Source organism: Buteo buteo, chromosome 11 (assembly GCF_964188355.1).
Source record: "Buteo buteo chromosome 11, bButBut1.hap1.1, whole genome shotgun sequence".
NCBI lineage: Eukaryota > Metazoa > Chordata > Aves > Accipitriformes > Accipitridae > Buteo > Buteo buteo.
In genome coordinates this window covers 37,308,241-37,335,613 of record NC_134181.1, presented here as the reverse complement: position 1 = coordinate 37,335,613, position 27,373 = coordinate 37,308,241, and positions in this window count along the sequence as shown.

The following is a 27,373-nucleotide window of genomic DNA, read 5'->3' as shown; positions in this document are numbered from 1 at the left end:
CTCAGCCATTTTTCCTGGAGGCTGAGGTACAAAGGCACTTGTGATGCTCAGAGAAAGGAGGGCAGAGTGCATGCCTGCCCCATAAGATAATATGTCTCCACCTACGCCTGGCATGGCTGTGTTTTTCTAGCTCTTTTGTGGTTTTGTTGGTCTCCTCCTGCACCCACAAGACCTTGCTCTGGCTATAGTAATTGGCTAAATCTTTCTTGTGTTCCTCCCACAGGACTCAGGCACAAGCCCAGCCAAGCTTTTCATGCATGTCTGCAGATGGACCTTTGCCCCTATGGTTTGCCTGGCCCCCTCTTCACCCGTGGACAGGCACTCCAGTGCATGAAGTGGACATTTTCCAGCCCTGAGCTGCCAGAGTTAATTAACCTTCTGCTAAGGCCAGGCCAGTCTTTCTGGGAAACTAGATCCATTGGGCTGTGCATTTCACAAGCCTCTCTTTGCCTGGCGTCTCGTGTATCTGTACAGGAAAAATCCATTTCTTCTTTTATATACTTGTGTTTTGGGATTGGAGGGGGCAGAAGCCTGGGGAAGAGAGAAGGGATCAAGTTCCCTAAGTTTCCCTGATGTCAGCAGCTGCCAGGAACTCACCATGGGAGAAAAACAACCCAAAGCTGCTGGAGATGCTTTGGCTCTTCCTGGGCAGAGGATGCACACATGCAGTTTTCCCCATCTCCCCTGAGAAAGAGCCAAGTCTCTCCTTCCTTGCAGCAGAGCTGTCTTTATATAAGGCAGCTGCCATAGTTTCCTAGGAACTACTTGGCATGACTGGTCATAATGTTGCTCTCCAGTTTAGTCCTCGTCCTCTCTCTTCCAGCACGCTTGCCCCACTTTCAGAGGAAAACACAAGGTTTTCCTTTGGGTTCTATTTAATCTATGTTGTACTACTGGTCAAATGCCTGTAGAATAATGTTCCCAATGCTATTACCCTTTCGGGCTGTGGGGCCCAATTCCCTTCTGTGCCTTGAGGTTTCAGAGGTCCTTGAGATACCGTTCTCCAAACAGCCTGTGGAGACAGAGGTCAAAGATTGACTGGAGTCTCACTGAAACATGCTGGGCTCCAGTGGCTGAGTTCTTGGGGCAAACTGTAGAGATGAGTGTTGAATTCTTCCCTGGCTGACCTTTATCTTAAAACAAAATACCCCTTTTGCACTGTGCCCAGTGCATCTGTGTGTTTTCAGGTTTATACCACCTGTGTCACTGTGCTTCGTCTTGTGATGGGTTAGTGCTGGTGCCAGAGGGAACAAATGCTGGGTTGTTCCGTCTCCCAACACGTACGTGCCTGACTCCCGTTGGTATCATGCTGTATGAGGCTATTTATCTCCTCTGTGGGGCAAAATGCTCCCCTCCAAAAGGCCCTAATCAAGCAGAACGCTGGCCAGACCTGTTCCCGTTAACTGAGCCTGTCTTTCCTTGTAAGAAAAAGAAGTCTAATCGTGCTGTCTTCCAAAAATAATAATTTAAAAGTATAAGCTTGCATGAAAGCACGTTATGCTCTGGAGAAAGAAAGATAGGGACCTTTTTGACTGGTGCTGGATACAGAGAGTTGTTTGCTTAATGTGAAAAAAGCCAGAATTTACCTGTATGGTCCACTCCTGTTTGGATAGAGGTTGCAAATCCCCCTCTCCCATCTAGTACTGAGCTGCAGTAAATCAGGACAAGCTGAGAGGGGTTTTTTTGGGGGGTGTGGGTTGGTGTTGGTTTTGTTTTTGTTTGTTTTTTTTTTTTGAAAGGGCCTTGATTGTCCAGCTATTTTTCTCCCTTGGTGCCGTTTCACGCCACTTCTGACTTTGATTAATAGGTCTCTGAATAAAATGTTAATCTAACTAGGGGTCCTTGGCCCGGCCCCCCCCCGCCCTCCATGCTGTGTTCCAGAAATATCAGAGAAAACACACAGAGGTTTTGTCTCCCTGCAGAGCACTTGTAGCTTTTGATTAATGGGTGGAAGGGCCCAGCTCCAGGTTTGTGGCATCTCTCCCGACTGCAGAAAAATAAGCAAAAAGTCACCAAACATGACACAGAGAAGGAAAGTCCCAGGAGCTGCAATGAGAAGAGAGAAAGGAGAGAGAGCAGCTTATAATTCAAGATGTACCCCACTGTAAGCCTTGGTATTTGTAAGTCTGAGTTCAGACCCCCATCTCCACTTTAACCTTTCTTTATAATGAGCTCAGAGCACGTTGCTGGATTCAGCAGTTTCCAAGCTCTGGGATGTCTTAAGTTCTAATATCTGCATCATGAACTACTCTGCACATTGCCCTGGGCTGACACTTCATGTCCATGTGTTAAGAGTGGCTAAGATGGCTTAATAAAAAAATGAGACCTTACACTTCAAACAGGACATGTGTTTCCCCTCTTCCCCTTCAAACTCTTGCCCATTCTCTGAACCAAACTTCTTTTGGAGCTTCTGAAATGATCAGAAACATGTGTTTCATTCCTGTTTTCTGGCCAGTACTGAACTCAGAAAGGCTGTTCTTGTATTACTTTCATGTGGAAGCCAGACCTGCTGGAAATTTGCTTGCTCCCTCAAGGTGGATGATTTGGTAGAACTACATATATAAGAAGCTACTCGTGCAAGGGCTTCTCTACATGGGGCAGTTAGGCTCGAGTGGGTTGGGAAGTCAAACTGAGCTACTGTGTTAGTCTGAAATAAGAGTATCCACTGAAGGAGCTCATCAGAAAAGCTATTCCCAAGGCAAGCCTTAAGTAATGCTGTGGGATGTGCACAAAGTCTGAAGGAGCGTGAAGACTGACATGTGTACGACCTTACAGATCCCTTCCCTTGCAACCCTTCTGTTGAGCAGTTAGTGCCCTGCTGCATTCCTCCATTTTGTAATGGAGTAACTGGAGCAAAGCTTGAATCACTTAGCTGCTGGTCACAAAGCTGGAAGGTACAGGCTGGGCTGTAAGGCAAGTGGGGTTTCTTGTACGTGTGCTCGGTATTACAACACTCTAACTAGGGAAAGGCTCATACCATTGAGAAAAGAGGAAAAAAAAATCCCTGAATATTTTGAGCCTGGATCTTCTGGTCAGAATATGTAAAGGGCTTTAATTTGTGCAGCTGCAATTCTCCCTTGTGCTAAGGAAAAGTCCTGGCAACTCAGAGACTCAGCTACTGGAGAAATCTTTCAATTAAGAAAAATCAACCCTAATATCAAGAGATTTATGCTTTTTTCACCCGGAAGAAATCTGTGAAGCAGCACGGCCTTTCCTGGCACCAGTGTACGATGGAGACGGTTGCTGTATGGCCTTTCTTCTCCTCTTGGCATGTCCCTGGAGGCCTCATCCGTCCCTGAGGGGCCTGTCATCCAACTCACTCGACAACTGACATGCCTGGAGGATGCAGCCATCCCTGCTGACAACAACTTTGTTTCCCATGTGATGAATGGCTTTGTGGCCCAAGCCTCATCATTGTCCCCTCGCCTGTGGCCTTGCTTCAGTGATTCTTATCTCTGTCCTGGGCATCCACTCCCTGCAGAGAAGGTGAGCAGTTGCCAGTGCTGCACCTTCTCCCTAGGTGCCTCTCCAGGACTGGCGTGGGAGGAAGGACAACGGGCATCCCCTCCAGATTGAGTGAAGCCAAACCGTGCTGTTTACTCGGGCCTGTGTGGCATTTGGCTCTTATCGACTAGGGGAAGGCAGATATGAGGGATTCTTTTCGTTAGTCAAACAGTCAGTTGTATAGGCAGTGTGGAAGCGCTCGTGTAATTACCATTCTTTGGCTCTCACACACCTATCTTGTAAATCACCAATCCATCACAGCCCCCCTCCTCGTATTGTTCTATAATTAACTGGACAAACTACAGGAGCATTGTCGTAGCTCCCCATTTACAGAGGAAGGACAAAGACTTGAAGGAAGATTTCAGTCCCCTTCAGCTTTTTTTCCTCCTCTCTTGAACTCTTTTTTTCTATATCTTCTGATCCATCTCATGACTCTAAAGATGTCTCACCTGCTTCTCTGAATGAGCACTTATTTGTGAACCTACAATCAACACAGGAGTGGCCACAAAAGGACAGAACCAAGGATTTTAACCCTTCTTGTTCTGCTACAGATGTGTGCACACGTGCTCATTCATTCCCTAGTGCAAGGAGCAGCTCAGTTCTGAACAGGCTTTGGACCCTCTGCTAATGAAAATGGGCTGCAGTTGCCTCATCCATTCCTTCCTGATAATATGCTGAGGATTTAGCTCCTAGCAAACAGTCTGCTTATGAGTTAGACACTCCCTGGGGCTGGATTATGAGCTACAAGGGAGATGGAAGACTTCCAAAGGGTGTGGTAGTGCAAAGATTTGGGGAGTTACTGATACTTTGGTGTTATTGACCCAGGAAGGTAGATAATAGATTTCAAAGTTCCATATGGCTCTGAAGGCTATACAAAAGTTTGATGTGGGCTCTGGAGCATGGAGAGAACTGGCAGTGATTTGGGGTAGTAAAGCTGGTTTCTTTTCTGTAGACCAGGGGAGTGAAGCTGCTGGGCTGCTGGGCAGCATGGAGGGTTGGTTGAACTCTGCAGGAGGTGGAGGCAGAACTTTCCCTAAGCCGGGTCATCTTACTTTGAAAGGCTGCTCCCCACAGGCTTTGGAGTGGGCATCCTGCTCCATAGCCTAGTGAGAGAATACAGGGCCATGGGTGGATCAGGACAACTGGGCCAATGTTCTGCTCTTCTTGCTTTATCTTCTTTCCCCCTTTTGCCTACAGGGATTTCACTGCTTCAGAGCAGGGTGTTTCTCTCACTTCAGCTTACAGCACCTGGCATGCTGTGGCCCTGTTTTCAGCTGGAAGCTTTAGACACTGGAGCACTACAAATAACAATGGTTTATAGACCCTCTGTTCTCTTCCTCTGCAAATTTTTAGAAAAGGTCACAGTTCTCACAGCTGCTGCTTTGACAGCAGAATTTAGTCCTTTGTGTTGATAGTGTCATGCAGCCAACTTTGCTGACCCTATGGGCATCCCTTGGAGCAGACTTTGGCTCAGAGTCTGAAGATCTACTTTTCTTCCTTATTTGAGGTGTTGGGTAGGTCTGCTGGATTAAATATATGCCTTTATGTTCTGTTAGGCCAGGTCTTATAATAAAAAACAACATTGCTTATTTAACCTCCATCTCTAAAATCTTCTTTTACAGCTCACAAGAGCTGTAAATTAGACCTGTCCACCCCATGGAAACTCTGGAGAAGCGACCTGAGGCTGACCTCCAAGCCATGGGGCACTTCTTAGTGCTACCTGCACCCCAGTGACCAGGTCACCTGTATTAATATCTGAGCACATTGGATTCCCTCTTGTGAGGCCAGTGAAGCACAGGGTGTCTAAGCTCTGCTTGGAAAACGGCTTTGCCACTTCAGTACATTTGAATGGAAGGGGAAGACCTGTTCGTGTTTATTTTACAGCCCCTTTTATTGTCTTGATTTATAGCCTGAGGCTTTGAGTTAATTGAGGTCTAGTCCAGGAGAGGGCACCTGGGAAGGGGAGGTGCTGCAGTGGCACTAAAGGGAAAACACGCAGGAAAGTGCTTTTATAAAGCACCATTTGTTGCAAGCTCTGGCTGCTCTTGCTCTGTGACAGCAAGCCAAGCTCTTGCCAACAGAACTGGTTGTCCTGGCTCAGGGAACATCCTTAGCTCACTGTGGGTGGCAAGGATCAGGGGGGCAGAGGTTAACCAAGAGAAGGCGCTTTTTCTTGGTGTGCCCTTCATTAAAGCATGCTCCTGCCTGTCTCTTATGGGTGAAACCTAGTCACCTGTACAAGTGCAACTGTCATCGCCTTCTCTAACGGAGACCTGATAGGGTTGTTCCCATAGCCCAAAAGCAGTTGCCTTTCAGTGCACACCTCCTGGGCCTGCAGAGCAGATGCCAAGGCCAGCTCTCGTCTTCAGCACCTAAAGTGTGGGATGCAGTGAATGATGCACATTTACATGCAGAGTGCATGCACTGAAGCAGGCAAGGAAGCAGGGCTCTTACCCAGGTTAGCTGGCTCCAAGACAGGTCTGGGAAATGGCTTCTTCAACCCAGTGCCACCCTAACAAACAAAAAGGAAGTAATATTGCTGTGGGTGGCCAAGGGCTAAGCCTGTTGTAAGCTGGAGGGTGGCAGATTGATCTGGAGGGTCTGGTTCACCCTTTTCTGTGTGGGAAACTGTTGTGGCTGTGGGGTTTTGCACAATCCCTTAGTGCAGGTGCTCTGAGCTTCTCTGACTGCTCCTGAGCTGTTTGGTATGGGGACAGGCTGGAGCTGAAGGGATGCCGGCATCTCTGCTTGTTCTTCTGAGCTCAGGGGGCATGAAATCTGTGTGCTGTCCCCACTGAAGCTGTGCTAAGAAAGCAATGTTTCTATCCTGTAAAAACCCCTGACAGGTCAGGGGCAAAGTTACAGCAACTTCTTTTGCTGGGCTGGCTCTGCCACAAACACATATGCCACTCTTTCCTTTCAGCTATGTGCAGTGTGCATGTATCATAAATAGTCCTCTGCAGCCACTATACCCTTCACATCCCTTCCCTGCTCTGGGAAGCCTTTTTAGTCTGGTTTGTGCCAGGGAGGGCAAAGGGAGTAGATGCTGTCAGATGAACTGGAAGGCTTCCTTCCTTTCCCAAGCTTGCATGGAGCAAGCACCATGTCTTCATTCCTAGCGCCCAGTCACTCCTTGGATGGCTGGTTCAGTAAATTCCAACTGAATGGGATGGAGCAGCCATGTGCTGCAGGTATGGAAATCAAAAGAAGGTGAGCTTTTTGAATGATGAATATTGCCATGTCCTTGCACCCTAATGTTACTAAAAGGGATCACCTAGCCCACCTCTCTCCTTCCACATAATGCTATCCTAAAGCCTGGCAAGGAATGTTGGGTTTCTAGGGAGAGGCAGTATCCTTTTTCAGATGAAGTGATACAGCCAGGAAAAGCAGAAAAGCTTTGGATGCATTAACCCTTCTTAAAATCTGAGCACATTCTCAGTAAGCTTTTCCGTCTGTAGGATGTGTGATCTCATTTCCAGGCCTCAGTGGTATAGTTTGGGGATTACTTTCTTTGTCTTGCACAAGGTTGGTACTGAGCACTGTAGATCAAATCCCCTTTGCTTCAGGAAGCCCTGTCTTGATAGAAGGAACATCTAGCAAATGCCCAATGTCCTTTGGGCCCTAGTTGTATTTGCACTACGGCCCTGTGACAAAGTTGTTCTTTGTCTGTTTTAAACTACGCTGCTTTTCGGAGGAGCCCCTTTAGAAAGAGGCCTTGCTGGAAATGAGAACCAATTTTGTAACTTAGATTTTGTCTGAATGGTGAAAAGAAATGTTGAGCTCAGCCAGGCCAGAGCGAGCAGTGCATATTGATCTTGGCATATTGCTGCACTGGCCCTTTCCCTACCCCAGAGGAAAGGTCCAGAGTTCAAAGGCTGGCACACCTTTAGCAAAGAGCCTCTCTTCCTCTCTCCTCATGCACTTCATCAGCCTCTGGGGGGAAGCTGCCCTGCCAGTCATAGCAGCAGTCCCCACGTGGCTCCTGCTTCTTTACCCAACCTGCAGTGAAAACCTGAGCCCACAGGGAGCTGCAGCAGGGTGCTGCTGGACAAGGCAGCCCAATGTGTCCCTGTGGAGATGAACCTCCCAAAATCTCAGCCTGCTGGTCAGCTCACGGGAGCTCTTTGGCAGGGATTCGTGTTCCTAATTCATCACCAGCAGGAAATAAAAAGAGCAATTTACCCTTCATTTCTCCTGTGCCATAAGCCCTTTTCTTTAAGCCATAAGCCCCTTTATCTTATGCCATCAGAGTGGCCGCAGTATACCTTGTTTTAATCTGTCTCTGGACATCGCTTGAACTTTCAGGACACTTGTTTAGCCCCAGTCAGACAATCCCCTCTTTCACTCTGAACAAACAGAGTGCTCCCGGGCTGTGCTGCTTTTCCCCTGCTCCATTGTAGTTCAGGAATATAGGGGCTGATACACTTCAGTATGTGCTGAGGGGCCTGCTTATTGAAGACAAACCCACAGATGCTGGTGATTTTTTAAATACCTTTGGCTCAGCCCTGCCCTTGCTGACTGAACAGGGGCTAGGAGCGCCAGGGACGCTGAGGTTCAGAATGGCACTCGCAGTCATCCCATGTGCATGATTTTACGGCAGCCATGTCATCCCTTTGCACGTGTGTGGCTGCATCACGTACCCGGTCACACTGGGGAGAGGGAAGGAGTTTCCGACGCCGGGGAAGAGTCTGTATATTGTGTTTGAGCCCTTCCGACACAGGCTGGCAGAGGCCTGGGGTTTTTCTTCCCCTTGCTGCTCCCACCAAGCGAATCCTCCTCCCGCTGGTCGGCAGGGGGCACCAGTAACCTGGAGAGACTCCTTGGGATGCACTTGCTCCGCTACTTCCACTGGCGAGCAGGCGAGGAAAACTCTGTGGCAGATTTCTTTGCCATTTGGGTAGAAATGTCTCCCAGCTGGATCTTCCCTCCGGTTGATCGCTCCAGCCAGCCAGTCTGGGGGAATGGCTCCAGGGGATGTTGCCACAAAAGGATTCTTTGAATCCTATCGCTGGCCCACGGGGCTCGTACACACAGACACGACTGTGCCCTGATCATCTCTGCTGCCAGTGGCTGAAGCAAATGTTGTTGACAGGTCAGTGGCTGGATAAGATCCTTCTGCCTTTCCTTTGCTTCATGCTTCAGGTGGTCTGGAGACGTTTTACCCTGAACAGATCCCCAGATCAGGGTGCAGCTCTTCCACATTTCCCCATGTGAATTGCCATTAGATCAAGAGAAAGGCAATTTAAGAGTTAGCACTGGCCATGTGAGTGCTTCCTACTTAACCTTCACTTGGTTTTTTGAAACTCCATCCCAAATCTGACCATCACAGCTCTGCTAGAACTGTTTACTGCTCTTTTCTACAGACACAGATGAAAAAACACATGCAGTGCTGCAAGGGCAGCTTTGAAGCCAGACATGCTGCGCTGACTGGCGCTAACAGCATTCCTTATAGCTGCCTTGCCCTGGTTTTAAAAGCATGTGGTATCTAAAAAGACATTCCTTTTTCCTTGTTTTTGTTACATCTCAAACTCTTACTTCCCTCATGGCCTGCTGAATTCCTTGTTGTATGGCCTTTTTAATGTAGGATCTGGCTCCACGTTACACATAATTAAGCTGCTTCTGCAAAGACAACCCTATTTCCCTTTTCCCTGGTCCCTCCTTTGCACTAGATCTAAAACATGTGTAATTGAAGGGAAAGTTGATAGAAAACTAAAAAGACATAAATTTTATTTTTTTCTGCAAATTGTTTTCCCAACAAATGAACAGTGGAGAGTAAAGCCAGGTTCCCTTCTCATTTCACACTGCTTGGCAGGCGGTGTGTACACAACCTTGGCATTCCTCAGTGTGCGATCCAAATGAAGCAGTCCAACCTTCGGAGTCCAAACCCGTTCTGACTCTCAGGCTTCAGTTTTTTATAGCATCTCCCTGTCAGAGAGGCATGTGTTTCAGTACACCAGCTGCAGTGAAACTAGTGATGATATTGCATGCCTTCTGATTTATTGACAGAACTACCTCCTAATCTCTGTTTCATGTATGTAAGTTTGGAAGAATGGCACCGATTTTAGCAGACTTATTCCAGGTTCACATGCTGTAACTGAGGTTGGGGTCAAGCTGACTGATGTCTCAGCTTTTGTTCCTTCGTGGTTTTCTGTCCCATTTTAATTCCATCTGTTGTTTTCCTAATTGCAGTTGATTAAGGATGAGCAATGAGTCATACGGGAAAGTCTCACGCATCTGCTCATACATGTCACCTAAATCCCAAACCAAATCTGTCAGGTGCTTGATTTCTTTTTCATTCATTTCTATGTACTGTGGCATTTTCTAGCTTGAACTAGAAAAGCAAGAGAGCCTGGAAGGCTATGACAGAGCCATTCCTTGGAGGTTTCTTTTTCCACATGGAAATATGGGAAAGGATCTCTATTAGACGCTATTTCTTTCCAGTCTTCTGGCGTGTTCTTCCTCAAACAGTACAAGCATAATGTAACTGACTTTGAATTCTGTTGGCTGACTAAAACAAGGAAGATTTGGCTCAGTGTTGGAAATGACAGATAAATTTGTAACTGTATTTAATCGCTATTGATACTGGCATGCTATTTAATTTGTGTAAGGAATCTTTGTACCAGCCAGTACAGAAGTGTTTATCTCAAATTCGTTGATTATATATAAATGCTAGGCATCTCTAGATGTGCTTTTCCAGAATTCAAAGATGCTTCTGTAAACTCCAGAAGACAACAGTACTTCTGGAAATATATAGAGCTGGTGGGTTGGGAGTAGTAAGCTCTGTAATGTGGTCTGCATAAACCTACTGGATGTGGATCAAACCAGGAATGTGTTTGTGGGTGGAGGGACTGGGCACAGAGAACCAATCACAGATGATTTACGTTAAGGTAAGTTTCTCTGGCCATGATTTAATTTCATATAAGTTCCTCAGAACAGCTTTGTTTGATCAAGAGAGCAGGTCTTACATATTCCTATCTTCAGTACGTCACCAGCAAAGTCTGTCTATGTGTCTCTTCAACTCTTATCTTCAACTCTTAGCTTGCTGGTTTTGTTTCTGGAGTCGATTGTCCCAGAATAGTATAGTTCTTCATTACTTCCCTGATTTCTTTCATCTCCTCACAGTTGTCACTGACTAGATCGCCTGTACTGTGGAAAGTTAAATAATAACCTAGCTTTATGCTTTGGATTTGGCCGGTGAAGAGCATGTGAGCTCAGAGCTGATGTTTTCTGTTGGCATCTGCTGTTCATCCACATCTGGCTATTGCTAAAACTCTGACACTGGAAAGTGGTTTCAGTCTTCTGGGCTGGAGTCAATGTTTAGATTGTACTGTTTCTTCTTCATGGAAAATCTTGGTGCTGGAAAATATTTCCAGGAAACTGTATTACTTCTAGTGCAACCTGGAAAGAAACACTAGTATATTACCTTTGTGAAAATTGTGCTTCAGTCCTAAGTGAGAGTTGGATTCTGCTATAGAAAGTGCCTTTTACAAGGTAAATACTTCCTGGGACATCACGCTGTCAAAGCAGATTGTCCTTTGGACACCTGCTGTCGACGAGACTTCATGGATTCATTAATACATGGTTTAACACCCTACATCAGGATCTTGTGAATGAATTTTTTTAATCACAGTTTAACACAAGACCATATAGAAAAGTCAAAGGATGCTTTTGTTTAACCGTCATCTTTTTAAATGCTGAAGGTTGTCTTGATTTTATTACAGTTGTGAAAGCTTTTTGGTTTAGATATTCTAATTTGGTGTGCTCAAGTTAATGCCAAGGGGAGGTAGTGAAAATGCTTTTTTCATATTCTCATGCCATCTTGTTTGCAGAAGTGGCTGTGCCAGGTGTTGGATTTGTTACACAGGAATGAGAGAGAGAGCTAAGATACTACATGTTCTGCAGAAACAAGAAACCAAAAAGGATGAATTTTCATCTCCTTTGCACTTGGTAGTGTTTCTTAGGAGTAATCCCAGTTGTGTGTTTAGTCCAGTCTTAGAGTGGTTATTGCAAAACAGGAGTCAAAACGATGTAAGGATTATGGTTTTTCTCCTGGTTCTGTAACTCCCTGGAGCTGTGATCTGCCAGGTACCACAGTCCCTGGATTTTAGAGAAGTTTTGAATAGAATGCTGTGAATCCTGTGGCTTTCTTGGGTGGCCAAGGGTTGATGGGTTTTGAGGTTGTTCTATGCCCAAGACAGAGAGTTCCATATTCTGCTTTGCCCCATTTAAAATAAGCCATGTTTGTTTAAAATGGTGCTGCTGATATAAGAGAGGTTAGGGAATACAGAACGCTGGTACAAAGATAAACCCTGCAATGAGGGCACTGCTCCAGAGGGACTGTGGGGAGCGAGGGCAGAGAGAGGGAAACAGCCCACACAGCTAATTGAAAGCGCATCTTCCCGTCAGTCATGGGGCTTGCCCATCAATCATTCTGGCACCAACAGGATCTGACATCAGTAGGGAACTGAATAAACTCCTCTCTCTTTAGGGACCTGCTGATGGAAACCCGTAGGGGGGAAGTGAGCAGAGAAGAGCAGGAAGCGTGTGCATGGGGGAGGAACAGCCTCAGCAGTCCCCTGGGATGGTACAAGTCTGTGTCCTTCCTCTTTCTCACACCAGCATGTACAGCTGAAGGGGTTTTTCAGTGAGTCCCCAAAAGGGTGAATTTAAAGCTGGTAACAGACCAAGCTCACCTCAGCTTAAATAAACAAGCTGCAATAACAGTATCCTATGTTGAGTGCCCTGAAAGCTGAGTGATGCTCTGTGCAGCTGAAAAGTAGTTTTCACCCTTGGGTGAAATTAGTATTACTGGACTACAGTAACTGAGAGGTGAATCTGGACCAAAGTGTCAGAGCAAAACACTGGGGAGAGAAAGTGGACTAGAGCAGAGGGTTAGAAGCTGAGACCCTGTTTGCTATCCTGCTGTGAATCCATCTCTACGGTGAATTAGGATGTGATGTGAATTAGGGTATTACAGATTGGACTTGGCTGAAATCAGGGGTTCAGTGCAGATAAAGTGACTTGTATCTCCATTTGCAGCACTATCACCAGTCAGTTGGCTGAAGTGGGTAAGTGTCAGGGTGCGTGCACGTGTGCTTGTATGGAGGGCCGTGGAGCAGCTGGAAACCATTCGGGCACTGACAAGTCCCCTGATGGACCTCTACTGACATGGAGCGGCTTTGGTTTCAGGAAAGCTAAAGGGAACCTGTCACTAATTAGACACACAGCTAATTAACGAGAAGCAAACAAAGAGCAGCAGCTTGTGTTTTGGGAAAGCTCAGCTTTAGTAGCCAAGGACGTCTGCTCCTCCCTTTCAAACCATTTCAAAAACAAACAAAGCGGGGGAGACTTGCATTTCAAAGCAGTGCAAACACTGCCAACCTCAGAAAGCCTTCCAGAAGGGACGCCCAAGAGTGGGATTTAGCAGTGAAAGGAAAAAGGGCTTTCCAGGTGTAATGAGACCTTCCCTGTCCCTAGACCAGGGCCCTCTGAATCCCTAGTGTGCATCTCTTATCCATTAGCTTTTAATTTTTCTTTCTCCAAATAAACACTCCTGTTAGAATTTTGGGTGGGTGGATGGGGAAGAAAGGCAGGTGTGGAAACATGAGCTGCCATTTTGTGCTTTGTTACTTCCCAGGTCTTACAGAGATGTGTGGTATTTCAATTTAAAAACCTTTTTTTGTGCTTTGTTTTTACTGATGTTTTATGCTGCTTTATTATTGCAGGGTCGGCTAGAAGGGTAGGTCAGTAACATAAATAAGTAAAAATCACCTAGACTGTGTAAACAGATGCTCTAGAGTGGATGAGGCTCTGTTTGAGCGCTAATAGCTTTCATAAGAGAAGTGTGCTTTCAGGACAGGAGGAATCCAAAGCTGTAATCCCAGTTATGAGTCCTCCAGTGACCCTGAGACAGCTTGCTTAGGGCCTGATCCTCCAATGAGCCTTGTCAGGGTCCCAAGTCCTGTTCAGAGCAATAATTTTTGACTGCCTCCAAATACAGCAGTGCTTGCAGGATTCATTAACTGAGGTTTGCAAAGTCCTTTGAACATGAAACACAGTAAGAATGCCAAGTTATGTGATATTTGGTGTATTTCCTAGAGCCATGCACGTAATTAAGGGAGAATGTCAGCTTTCAAAAAACCAAGGCAGTTTCTAACCCTTCTTGTCACAGGAAAAAAAAATCCGGAAAACAGGACTCAAGGCTCAGAAATTAGGAGGCAAATTTAAAAGAAAACAACAATCCACCAAGTTATGCTATCTTAACACTAATGTCATGATTTTGGGGACTGAATCATAAAATTGAGTGCTTGGGTTTGACACTATGTGACTATGCTTTAAATATTTATTAAAAGAAAAAGCATTATTAATCTTCTTGTGCATTCAATATAGAAATCATTAAGTCTTTATTATCACTGTCTAATGTGGAAATTTAGTGCAGCATTTGTCCTCAGATTAGCCCGTCAGCATACCTTTGTCTATTTTCCTCCTTCATCTTGGAGGAAAGACTGTATTCCTGGTTAGGGAAAAGGGTGGGAGTTGCAAGTTCAGTCCCAGTGCTATCAATGGCTTCCTGGATGAGCATCCTGTGGTCCTGCTGGGATCAGAGTCCCCAACACCACAGTGGTGGGAGCAGGCATCGACTCTCTACCAGACTGCAGAGTGGAGTGAAGGATACCTCCCTGCTTCCATGGGATGCTGCAGTGTTTAGCTCATGAGTGTTTTTAAATCACTCTAACCTCCTTGACCAGAAGGAGTTATCAGAGCACCTAGCGTTACACCACAGTAGAGATCACCACATGCACTTACACTAGGTATGTTTTTTTCAGTACTCATCTGGTTTTGCTGCTTTATGGCCTGATTTGAAATTGCCTTATACTCTGCTATCAGCATGAGTGTTTATTGCTGTCAAAGGACCTGTTCAAAGAATCAACAAAGCCACAGCAGGATTCCTTCTAATATCATTTTGGCTCAGGTCTCAAATATGTACCAGTAATTAAAAAAAAAAGGGGGGAGGGGGGAGAAGGCAATGGCTTCAGGTTACAACAAGTAAGGAGCATATCAACTTTTCCAGACACAGATTGATTTCGCTGTGTTTCTCCCCATGAATATCCTTAGCTTCTATGAAAAAGCCATTGGAGGTAAATACATGAAGGACTTCATAAAGAAAACATTGTGTGGCACTTCAGTTTCTCTTTCTGGGATGCTACTTAGCTGTTTTATTATTGAGACACTGCAAAAACCCAGCAGGGTACAAAGCAAGATAAGAAGATAATGAGAATTTTCTGTGCAGCCAGCACACACTGACTGAGGGCTGTTTCAGATGGCATCAGGTTTCTTTAGCCTACTCAGAGCTTGAAAATGTGCCCTTGATTTCAGCCCACAGGAACGTGGGCTTGGGCTGCTTTATTGTCTAATGGATCTTTCACTTGATCTACTCATACAAACATGTTGAGCATGTGCTTGGGTCACTTAGAGAAAACTGAACCCCACTCATGTTCTTAGAGTGTAATCCCTTAATATTGATTACTGTGTTGCACAGGGGCAACAGGTAACAAAATCCATGCGGATTCAGACTGGCAGCTGATCGTCCCACACACGCACAGTTCAGCTGGTGAGCTCTTTGCAGTGTTGGGACTGCTTTGCCTAATCGCTTACCACTGATGTATGAAACACATAAATATTTTGGAACAGGAATACCGGATTGCAGCAGTTGTTCATATGAAGTGAACAGATGCAATGGAGGATTTTACTATGGAGTGTGTTCCTCTAGATTTATCTTGTAGGCAGCTCATGTTTATCTTTTGCCAGCTCACGTTAGACCAGAGTAGGGTAACCTTTAAGCCAGCGCGTGAGAAAAGTATTTTGTGAAATAAAGGCAAGCAACTAATTATAAAATATATAGGGGGCGATCTAATTATTTGTAAAAACAGCTTTCCAATGACCAGAACAACTCTCTGACTGGATTTTACATGTGGTTAAGGCCATGTCTTCCATTTCCTGATTTTTTTATTTTTTTTTTTTTTTTGGTTCAATGGAAGCTTTATTCGTCTCTGTGGCTTTTGGGGACTACGCAGTATGAATTTGTAATTGAAGTGATTTGTGAGGGATACATTATATACTTGGGTCTGAAGGGAGTTAGGAATCTCAAGAACTGTTGTAGCCTGAGGCTGATTTCTAAATATAAAGTATCCTGAGATGATCTGTAATGTTTGAATGTCTCCTTGGTTAAGTTTAATGGGAGCTCAAATGCTGAAGGTGTGAAACACAGGAAAATGGACTAATGGGAACACTTACAAACACTTGAGTCAAGATGAGTGACTGGTTAAAGGTATGGTCTAGTACTTGGTGACTGCTGGGCTATAAAGGGGCATCTTGTGGGGGGAAGGAGGGGAGATGCCAACTGGCTTTCTCCTCTGCTTCCGAATATAGCAAGTGCAGATTTTGCACCCAGATGGGTAGAGCTGCACATACAATACTGCTCATGCAATAACCATGCACTAGAGTATGAAGGTGCAATCCAGCATACTTATGGGAAATGTGTCCCTTAAGACCACTGTATCATGTTACTCCCAACAAAAAAAAAAAAAAAAAAAAAAGATATGCTCTCAGGTTCATCTTACATGAAGCATTTGCCAGTTCTCTAGTGTTTGATAATTAAGAGTGTTTCTGTTAAGTCCCACATGCACCCCTTAAATGAGCCTGTGATTTCTAAAAGCTGTGTTCCCAGCAAAAAAACTCAAATTATTCTGGCACTCTCATTTCCTAAATAGACACCCTGAGACTGGATTTTTTTCACAGCATTTTTATTTGGGGTTGTTTTGGCATGAATTTCAAACCTGAATGCATCAGTATCCCCAGGCTATCTTGAGGATCTGATCTAAGAGGCATCTTCACACTTACCCTAAAAGGTTGGAGACGGTATGTGCTCTTAGCTCATTTAAGACCTACAGGTTTGTAATAGACTTGTGCTTACAGGTCACTAAGGATCCCTTACTAGCTAGTGAAAAAATGACCTTGGCTGTAATGCCAAACACTGCTGAGAATCATTATATCCACCATGATATTCATGACTTGCACTTTAAAATTGTGTTTTCCTTTGGGGGACAGTAGTCTCAGGGACAACTGTGTTTGAACATGATGATAAGTGAAGAAATCAAAATGTAACATGCTGAAGGGGTTTGTATATATGGCATTTAAGACTGACATTGCTGGCAGATGATATGCTGTTGCTTAGGGTATAACAGATTTGTTATTACTTATTAGTTCATTATTAGCTTTATCTAGTTCTTCACTCAGTTCTGTTGTATTACACTCAGTATGTAATATTTGGATCTCTATCCAGACTTAAACTTCCCCCCTCTTCTCACTCCCCAATTTGGAGAGATTATGAATTGAGACAAGGTTTTGTTAATTTATTAACCTAGAACTGTTTAAAAACCCATTCGTCGAGATGCTTAGGGAGTAGAGAGGTAAGCCACCAGTCAGTTGGCCATCTCAGCTGCCCCCAACACAAAAAAAGGCATCAGATTTGATCAAATGATTCTTGCATCAGCCCCCCATCTTTTAGCCAACCAATTACTATTAGAAACCAGCATTTACAGAGTAGGGAATGCTCCATTTTCTTAGGGCAAAAACCTTGTTAGTCTGCATTTATAGAGAGAAATTGTGCCACTTTTTGCCATTTCCTGAGCAAAGCAAACACAGGAGAGCATTCCATTAGATTTTCTCTGGCTTGAGACATATTCAAGATAAATGTACACTGGCAGTGTTGCAAAATGGAGGCTTTGCATAGCTCTACGTGTTCACCTTTTCCCTACTTCTTTCAAGCTTCAACAGATGTGATCAGATCAGGAGATTCGGTGTCTAAGTGACATGGTTTACATGAGAGCAGCCCAATCTCGACATTTGCAAACTCTCATTGCTGAAGCTACAGTCGTATTTAGAGCCTGCTTTTTCAAAGTTTGGCTCCCCTGTCCCCAAATATTGTTTTTCATACTGTATTCTAATATCCATAGTTGGGGCCACAGATTACAGGAATTTAAGCTGCCACCTTATAAAATGTTAGAAGAATCCAGTGGGACATTCAGAACGTGAGTGAATTGGAGCCAGCTGGAAACAGAATACAGGAGGTGGATTTTCTCCTGGAGGGGTGCTAATAATTCCTGGTAAAGATCAAAATGAAGGGCAGTTGGGTTGGTTTTGGATGGCACATGGCTTTGCATGAAGAGAATCCCTCTTCAGTAACAGCTTAGCATCAGGAGGTTTTTTGCTTTCTGGTGGTGATCCACTTTCCTGTTCTTTTTGCCACCTGGGGGAGTGTATTTGCAGGTGTGTTCTCTTCCTAGGGCATGCCACCCAGACACAGAGAGAATTGCATGTGATGCCCAAAGACATCAGTTCAAATGCCAGACTCGCTTAGTCTGGGTGAGTCTTAGGGCAAGCAGAGCTCTTGGGGGGATCCCAGGAGTGGTTGGCAGCACAGTGCATGAGTGACCCTCTTTTGTGCTGGGGTAGCCACTCCCCCCAAGGAGTCCAACACCACCTCTGAATTGCACTCCACTGCACCTTTGTGCCACATCAGCTTGCCTATGTGGCAGCAGGACAACCTGGATGCCCTGGACGTGAGGGTTGGAAGAGCCCTGGCATGGTTGTTCCCTGTTCCACTTCCAGTCTTGCTTCTGAGCTCAGGGATCGCAGCCCTGCTCCCAGGTCAGTAGGCCACTGGGACTTTCTTTCCTCACTCTCTTGATAATTAGGAGCCTTTAAAACATCTGTTAGCTGTGATGTCTCTTGCCACCGACTTTTCATCCTGTGACTTGAATCTTTACGAGTTTTGTCCCTAGCTGCTCACGCTACTCTTTTATGCTCATTAGCACTGCTCTGCCCTAGTGCCTACTTTCTGTTTGCTGCCCATGCCTTGAGACAGGGATGCACCAGCCCTAGGAGTTACCAATGGATTAAAGCTGCAGCAGTCACCAAACTCCAAGGCAGAAGACTTTGCCCATTGGTGCAGGGGGTCAAGATCCTCATTCAAAGAGTGACAGCTAAAATTCTTGATTCACTCACGCAGCCAGCTCAGCAGTGTGCTTGGGCATGTGCTTAGCTTTGGCATTGTCCTCAGAGGGCCTTAATCATATGCTGAAACACTTTTCTGAATTGATGCTGAAGGATGGCACAAATGGTTGTACCACATGCACCAGTGCATTAGATGAATGGTTTTATTAGATGAGGAGGGATGGGAAGTCTGTGCATCTTGTGATAACCTTTAATCAGTAGCAGGGTGGGGAAAGGAAGAACACATGAATAATTTTTATATTAGCTTAAGTAAAACCTGTGAATTGATTAGATTCCTTATAACAGAATGATAGCTGAGTTTGCTGCTGTATCTCTGGTGTTTGCCAAGCAATCTCTATGGCAGCAAATACAGCAGAACTGCTGTCAGGTGTGAGCATGCACACAGCCTGGCTAAGGAAATTTCAGGTATGCAGGATTTGCTATGCAAATATTCACCATAAACAATGTCAGGGAGACCAGAACACTGAGGATTCTTCTGTTTTTCTTAAAAAGTTGTAGAAACCCTTTTCTTACAGGGATGAGAAAGACCAAGCACTTGTCTACTGCTGCCCACTGTGCTTTAAACATGCAAAACACCTCAGCTGTAGCTCATTTATCTTCCTGGCCCAGGTTGTGCCTTTTCTGATGAAATAAGTAACTGAAGCTCGCTAAGTAACTTATGAGTAAAGGGAGGAAGAGATTTTTTTTGTCCTCATATGGGGTGCAAAGGCAAGGAAGCAATTCCCCAGTGACTGCATTGCTTTACGTTCAATCATTTTTCTTCCCTATTACCCCAATCCCAATTGTACATGTTTACAGGACAGATTAACTACCTCCTCTTTGCATGCAGGGTGCCTCCAAGAGGCTGCAAACCATCCAGGTACTTTTGCTGTGGTTTATGCGTAGATCTTGAGTATATGATGCAAAAGGAGTCACTTCACTCTGCTTCTTGTTCTTTTCCTGCAGTGAGCCCACTCTGTACCAGTAATACCTCAGGATGGTAAAAACTTCAGGGTCTTTGTCTGATACACTGAAATCCACTTTCCTCTTCCTCCCACTGCCAGTTGGCTCTGAGCTAGCTGTGGCAGACACTACCAAAGAGATCCATTGCAAGTTCTTTTATCCTATGCTATTCCATAATGCCCCTGTATATTGCTAAACAGCCATTATGGTCTTCTCCACAGCAAACCAGTCATTTAAAAAAGAACTTGCCAGAACTCACATTTTTCCTTCTGAAGCATGATGAATGTCAGGCTACCACCTAGTGTTTCCATCCAGAATATCAGGGCACATGGGATGCTAGGGATGTGTTTCTTCTCCCTCGGTATCTTCTGTGTGGCAGATACTGCTCTAAAGAGGATCACAGAAGTAAGCCTCTTTTCTTATACTTCAGCCAGTTTCCCTTGAAGAATTTAAAGCTGCAGCCAGACATGATTCAAAGAAGCTCCTCATTTTGACCAGCCTCCCCATTTTGATCAGCTCATATTTAGATGACCTGTTAGGTTGGTTAATGTTAACGCAAATGCCAAACACTTGTGTGTTTAATTGTGATTTCCTGGTAATTTCTAAACCTTCAAAATACCCAATGATCCTTTGGGTGGGTTGTATTAGCACCTAGAAGCCCCAGAATCTCATTGTCCTGCAGCTAAACAAACGTACCACAACCTACCTGTCAAGTACAGCACGTGCTTCATCAGTGTATAGTATCTAAGTACTTACAGAAATCATCTGTCTGCTCATTACTCTGAGAAGATACTCTGAGAAGTTTTGCTTGCTGTTGTCCCTTTCTAAAGCTCCAGATCCAGAAAAGGATCTAATTTTAAACATGTAAGTTTTTCTACGTTATCAATATCCGTATGAACTTTTGAAGCAGTGTGATGATTATGCGACAAGGAGGATTTCCATTTTTGTTGCAGAAGGCTTTTTGCCAATTTTTTAAAGCCTTAAGAGAAAATTTTTTGCAGGGGCTTGGTGAGAAAATGTTCTTTATTGTTTCAACATGTCTTGGGACAAATAGAAACTGGTCCTGAGGCAAGACACTATTCAGAATTAAATTCATTCTCTTAAATATGTTATTCCAAGATACTGTTGATGTTGATGTGTCTCCCAAAGTGTGCATGGTACTGTTGGCTATGTGTCCCCTCCTTTAATTGGTATTGCCTTACTCAGTTGATTGGAAATGAGAGTAGATGAATTTTACCTTAATTTTATTCCCTTCAGACAGTAGCTCAGAGATAGCATACCCTATATACTTGGTACTTATTCTGCTGAGTATGTTTTGCAAGCTTGGGTTCACTCTGGCCCATACACCAATACATTATTATTTATTGAGTGCAGTGCATTAATGCAAAGTGACATGGCATGGTGGGTGCTTGGTGTTACCAACATGTGGGATGAGGCAGACCTTGCCCTCTGTAGCTTGTAGGCTGAGGATGGGCATCTTTGAAAAAATTTTGGGGCTGCGTCCTCCTGCCCCCACTGTGGTGTGACGACACTACATGCTTTTCCATGCAGAAGGTGGAATTGCCATGTCCAGGTTGGGACACAGATTCACAAAGTCTGTGACTTGGTCATAACCTCAAAGGAAATCTGAAAAGCAGAGCTGAGACGTAAGCTTGGAGCTTGTGCCTTAACCGTGCTGTTTCAGACAGTTTAATAGCTAAGGTGCAGGACAGGATCCTGAGAGATGAGTGACTTGCCAAGAGGTCAGGGGCAGGAGGAGATTACAAGGCTCCCCAGTTGGTTCAGAGTGCCCTGTTCTCTGTGCTACACATCCTCCTGGGAAGACACATTTTTGGTACCTGGAAGCAGCACCTGGGGCTTAGCAACACTTGCCAGTTAATCCTGCCCTGTGTGTGTGCAGCTGGGATTCCTCAAAAGCACAAAGCACTGAGAAACCCAGGGCTCTGCCAGTATATGGGAGAAAAAAACACACAGATACCTGGGAAGGGAGAAGAGGTGTCTGTCTGGAGAAGCAAGAGGAGAGGCTGGGAAGTTTCCAGGAGGCAGTTCCAGGCTTGCTAACACATATTCTCCAGTGTGCCAAATAGCTCTGTAGAAGCCTATGGTTGCAGCAGCGGCTGCTAACAGATGTGGCTTATGGCTCTATTCACCTGCAATGCATAAATGTGGTACGAGGTGCTGCTTTGTAAATTGGATTACAGGATTGGGAAGATTTGTTTGTTGTGTATTGCCAAGTCCCAGCTGTTCCCTCTCATTGCCTATAGCAGGGAAACTGCTCTGTGGGGACACTGCAAGTCAACTATGGGGGTGCTCGCCACCATGAAGTGCCAAATCCCAACCCAGCTGGGGGTGACAGTCTGGCAGGATGAAGTGATCGGGAGGAGACGGTTAGCTGCATGAGCTTGATAAAATGTCCAGAGGGACGCAGCTCTCTGGATGGGCATTTGCAGATTTATGGAGCTAGATAAGCATCGGTGAAGATGAGTAACGATGCCACACAAGGTGATGGAAAACTGCTTCCAGGAATATGAGTTGTAAGAAGAACACTGAAAATAATGTCAGAAATAGTGTCTCTTCCAGCCCTGTAGGTATTTGGCAATAAAAATGTATTGATTAGCTGACATTCTTGCTAACAGATGCTAACAAAGAGAGCCTGTACTAGGCTGATTTTTATACTGAATCATGGCTTGTGCATTGGAAACTACTGGAAAGAAATTCCTAGTGTCTTATATTCATGTGGGCCCTGCTTCTGGTTCTGCAGCTGAGCCTCTCTTACCTGGAAGGGCAAATGGATGTGGTAGTTCCCTCTTCTGCCACTCGGAAATAGTGATCTACTTTGTTCTAGGCAAATCTCTGACTCTGCACTTCCCATTCTTGCTCTTCTATCTTTTGTACCTTTTGTGGGTTACACGTCCCTTGCCTCCTAAAGCCTGTGTGTTAAAGTAGAGCCTTTTCCTGGCACTTCTTCTGTTTGATGTGTTAATGCTCACTTGCACTCAGGGATAATAAACCACAGTGACCTAACGCATGATCACAACATGCAGCAGAACAGAGAGCAAACAGCTCAGGCAGTGAAGGCTGGAGTGAGCACATAACTTCAGGGGCTGATGGAGCAACTGTAAGATCTGTGCAATCATGGTGGGTGAGATGTATGCCTGAGTGCTGCAACTTTTTCTTATCTGTACCCAGTAGCTTAAGTATGACTGAGGTTTTGGTTCACGACTTTTTATCAAAGTATATATGTATCTCAGAACACCCAAGTTATCAGCCCAGAGAGACAGCACAGCAATTGCAGGTGGCTGCCAGCCTGCCAAAGCCCTGTGTGTTGTGCTTTGGCTTAAGTTCACTGCAGACAAGAATCGTGTAGCTTCCCTTTGCTGTGTGCCTCACTCATCTCCATGCATCAGGAGGAACAGGCCTGCTTCTCTGAGCATAGCTGGGGTTTTAGGGAGAGATTAGAGAGGAAAAGTGAAGACAAGAGGATTGCAGCTTCCCTTCTGCCCTGTGGCTCACTGCAGCATGTTAGCTCTGTGTCATGCAGAAGCGACCATGCAGCTCCTTCTATTCAGATTTTGGCTGTATTAATTTCTGGTTGAATACAGATAAAAAGCTCCAGTACAGATGTCCTCTCTTTAGAGGTTCTAGGTCTTCTTTCATAGAAAATGAGAAACTTGCTATTGAGACACAGTTCCCTGTCCAAATTCTAAATTTTGCAGTCAAATTCTGCAGCAGTTCTTCAAATTAAATCCCCACTGAAGTAAATTTTTATTCAATCAAGGGGTGGAGAAATGGTTCACTCTGATTCATGGCAGCAGAACTCCCTAATCCTGGCTGCTCAGCTGATATTAATGTCAGTCTTTCAGTTGCATTCAATAACATTTTGACTTTAATTCCTCTGAGGGATCTGTCTCTTAGATGCTTGAAGTAAAAGCCCAATCCCTGTGTCAGGTGGGCTTCTGCTGTTTTGTGGGCTTGATGAGAAAAGGAGTTCTTTATAGGGAGACAAATCAAAGCTGCTTTCTTGCCAGGTGTAGATGAATTGGATGGCTAGAGAAAAGTGGCTTTTTAATGCAGAGGCGTGTGTTAGCTTAAACAAACAAACAAGAAAAAGAACAACTAAATCTAGGCATGAATTATAGCCTGCTTCAGATTTCAGTGTGTCACGTTTTGAATTGAGCTGGAGTACCTATGGGTTTTTTTAAATTGCATTTGAACAAAAGTAAATACAAAGAGAAAGAAACCAGGACAGCAAAAGCCTGCAGGAAATTCCTCTACTGTAAACAAAGTCACCTTATGATTGATGTGAATGTACAGCCCCTTGTAAACATGTCTGTTTACTTGCAGGAAACCAGAAAGAACCCACATTGGGCACTGCTGATTTTATCTAGCTTTGCTTAAATGCTTTTGGCTTCCAGTAGTCACTCCAGAGGGAGCATAGGAGTGATGGCTGCTCCCTGCAAAAGTTGAGTCTACTGTACTTTAATATCTGTGCCAAATACTGCAGATGGGCAAAGCTGCACAGGAAAGATTGATAATAACATTTTGTGGCTATCCTGAACCTCAGCAGTGAAAGCTTATTAATAGTGGATGTGAAGCATTAATCCTTTGCAAAGGAGCTCTAGTTTTCAGTGCGCCTAATGAGGGAATTTTATTATTAGCACCTCTAAAAAGGTGGTAATAACCCTGATCCTACACCCTGAGGTTCCTGTAGGCTCCCACTAAAAATTCATTGTTCTAACAAAGATTGTCAGTGCAGCTGAAGTTAATGAATTTTGTGTTGAAGGAAAATGCTGTAACTGTTTGTCAGACACGTTGTTTTTGTTTAAAGGTTTGGTCATATCTGAGAGTGAAATCCTGGCCATGTTGAAGTCCTTGGGAAACTGGTCATAGCCTTCAGGGGGCTGCAAGTCATGGCAAGCAAATCTGGGTTTTTTTGTAGTGGATATATCAGAGAAATGATGGGGAGCTATGAATTGTCTCCTGCTGAAGATGTGACATGTGGCTACTACAGAAAAGCCTTGCTTTATAGAGACAAAGCTAATTACTTGGGTGATGATTTGGGTTTGATCTAGAAATCCGCATTGCCAGTTGGTTGTGATCTGTCTCCCAGGAGTGAGTGCATTTCTGTGTTCCTCCCAAAGACCTTGTTCTGTCTTCGCGTGGGCAGAGGTCTCACTGTTTTGCAAAGGGTTTTTTTTCCTCAAATAAGAATTGCAGTTTTGAGATGCTCTGAATGCTGCAAACAATTACCACTAGTAAAATGCATCAAAAGCTGCAGATCTGTTCCCATGGGAAAATGTTACACCTGGGATTGTTCACAAAAATGTACCTCTGGTTTGTAAATTGCCTTGCCATAGACCGTTATATAGAGGGAAAATAGGGAGGGAAATGTTTTTTGCCCTTTGTGCACGTGGATTTGGAATTTGAAAGAAGCTTTTCAAGTATTTTAGGCCAACAATCATTTTGTACCACAAAGGATATAACAGCATATTTGCATCTGTGCCTTTGCATACATAATTTTTCAATGAAAAGTATTTATGTGCGTAGGAGTGTTCACAGGCAGTGTTAGTCACTGAGACATTACTGCGTCGTGCTACCACACAAGAACCAGTGCATGCAAGGGGGCTCCTGTGTTATCGTTTTGTGAGCTGAGTAAAACCCAAAAGATGAATGTGGCAAAGGGGGATTGAGATAACAACAGGGAGAGCCTGAGCCTTGCCTGAGCCACATACTTAAGCACACATTTAATTTAAGCTTAAAAATGGTCCCCCAACTTTGCCTAGTCAACTAGTAAATCACATTTGCCAATTCATGACAGACTTCTACTATATCCTCCCATACTTGTCTGCTTTCCAGCTGAAAAGTCCTATCTCTTTAGTCTTGCCTTACATGGAAGCTATTTTCTCTTCATCCTTATTGCCATTTGCTGTATGCTTCCTCTTGTATCCTTTTAGAGGGAATGAACAGCACAGCGGGCAGTGGTCAAGGCTCACATCCAGGCATAAGGAAGTTTTCTATTCTGTTCTCTGTTCATTTCCTAACAATTTTTAACATTATAGGGGTTTTTTTTGGACAAGTACTGAGCTGATGTCTTCAGTGCACTATCTCCAGGGATTTCTAAATCTCTTTTTGTCAGTGGTAATACCTAACCCAGACATGTCAAAGGGTTTACAGAGTTTGGGTTTCTCCACATGTGCATTACTTTGTAGTTATTGAAATGTAATTCAATCTGGCGCTTCCATACCCTGTCAGTCAGTTTGTTGAGATCTCGCTACACCTCATCACCCTCAGTTTCAGATTTGACAATCTTGAATGATTTGGGAATCAATTGCAAATGTCATTTTCCTAATCACTCCTTTCCTGCATTTTTATGGATGAGTTGCACAGGAGAGATGCCAGGACAGGCCTTTGGAACAATGTCTTAGCAATCCTATTCTGCTGTAAAAAATGAGTTTCCTTTCTTTTAACCAGTTACTAATCTACAAGAGGTTATTCCTTCTCATACCATGACAACATTAAGAATCTTTGGTAAGGGACCTTCTTGAAAGTTTTTCTTTTAAAAAACCCCAACATTTGAACAGTATCAGCTAGATCATCCTTACCCATACACACAGTGAATCCTTCAGAGAGCTCTAAGGGATCAGTGGTACCATTATCACATATTTACCCATGCAATTAAGTCTATTACTTAGCATAGTTTCCACTAATTTCCTCAGTACAAAGACAAGTCTAAGTACTCAGATTCCAGGATCACCCATAACTATGTGTTTTGGTGAAGAGACATTTATGATGCCCAAAAATTTAGTTCTACATCTTGATTAAATATGACGTTTACCCATGCTTTGTGAACACAATCAGTCTGCCCCTACAATTATGTTTTCTGGTTTTGCATTTTTTTTAAAGTCTCTGAACATGTTATAATCAGGGTTGTCATCTTGATGGGACAGTTGAGAAAACAGTCCTAATGGTTCATATGTAGAATTAGTAATGTTTATAGATTGAGTTTAGAGAAGAAGAAAATTAGATTCAAAGTTGCAGCTTTATAAGAAAAGTCCAAAGCCTGAGACATCTGCCAGGCACAGGAGCCACAACAACCATCTCTGGTTCCCTTCAGGGTAATGCCAGGCATGAAATCCTTGCACTGCTGAACTCAATGATGTCACTAAGAGTAATGAGCTGAAAGTAAAAGGGGAATTTGGGCTAATTACAGGGAATATTACGCATGTCACAATTAATATAGACAGATAGATGTATTAGCCAAATAAATAGTTGTCTAGAGGCTGATAGAGATTTCCCTACTTAGAAGAGAACTGAAGTCAAGATCTGTAGGTGCAGGGTAAGTTTGCTTTCTGTGCTGAGAGAGAGCCAGGTCCTCTGAGCAGGAGCACTTTGGTTCTGTGCCAGTGCTGTTTCAGAGGCAGCATTCTCGCTTAATCAGAAGTATGCCATTTTCTGACTACCAGCATTGACGACCAACCTTTTGCTTCTTTACTCATGTGCTTTTTTGGTTTGTTAAGATGGCGAGGACAGAACAAGAGGAGAATTTATGCCAGACTGAGAACAAACATTGCCTCATGTGGGTGGTTTTATACCTTGGAGGCCAATCCCTCAACTTTCTGACTTGTTTGCCCGCTTCTTTATTTCTGATGGGAAAACAACCCAGAAGGATGTAAATCATGATGCAAGTCTCTCCACGCCATGTAGAAGTGAGAAACTGGAGCAAGAGGGGCTGCCACATACATGCAAAGAGAGAGAAAGGGAGAGACAGCAGAATGAATTTCTTCTTAATAAATTTGACACAGAGACTGGGAGCGTGTTTATAAAACCCTAACTGAGAGTAGAGGAGGGTTTG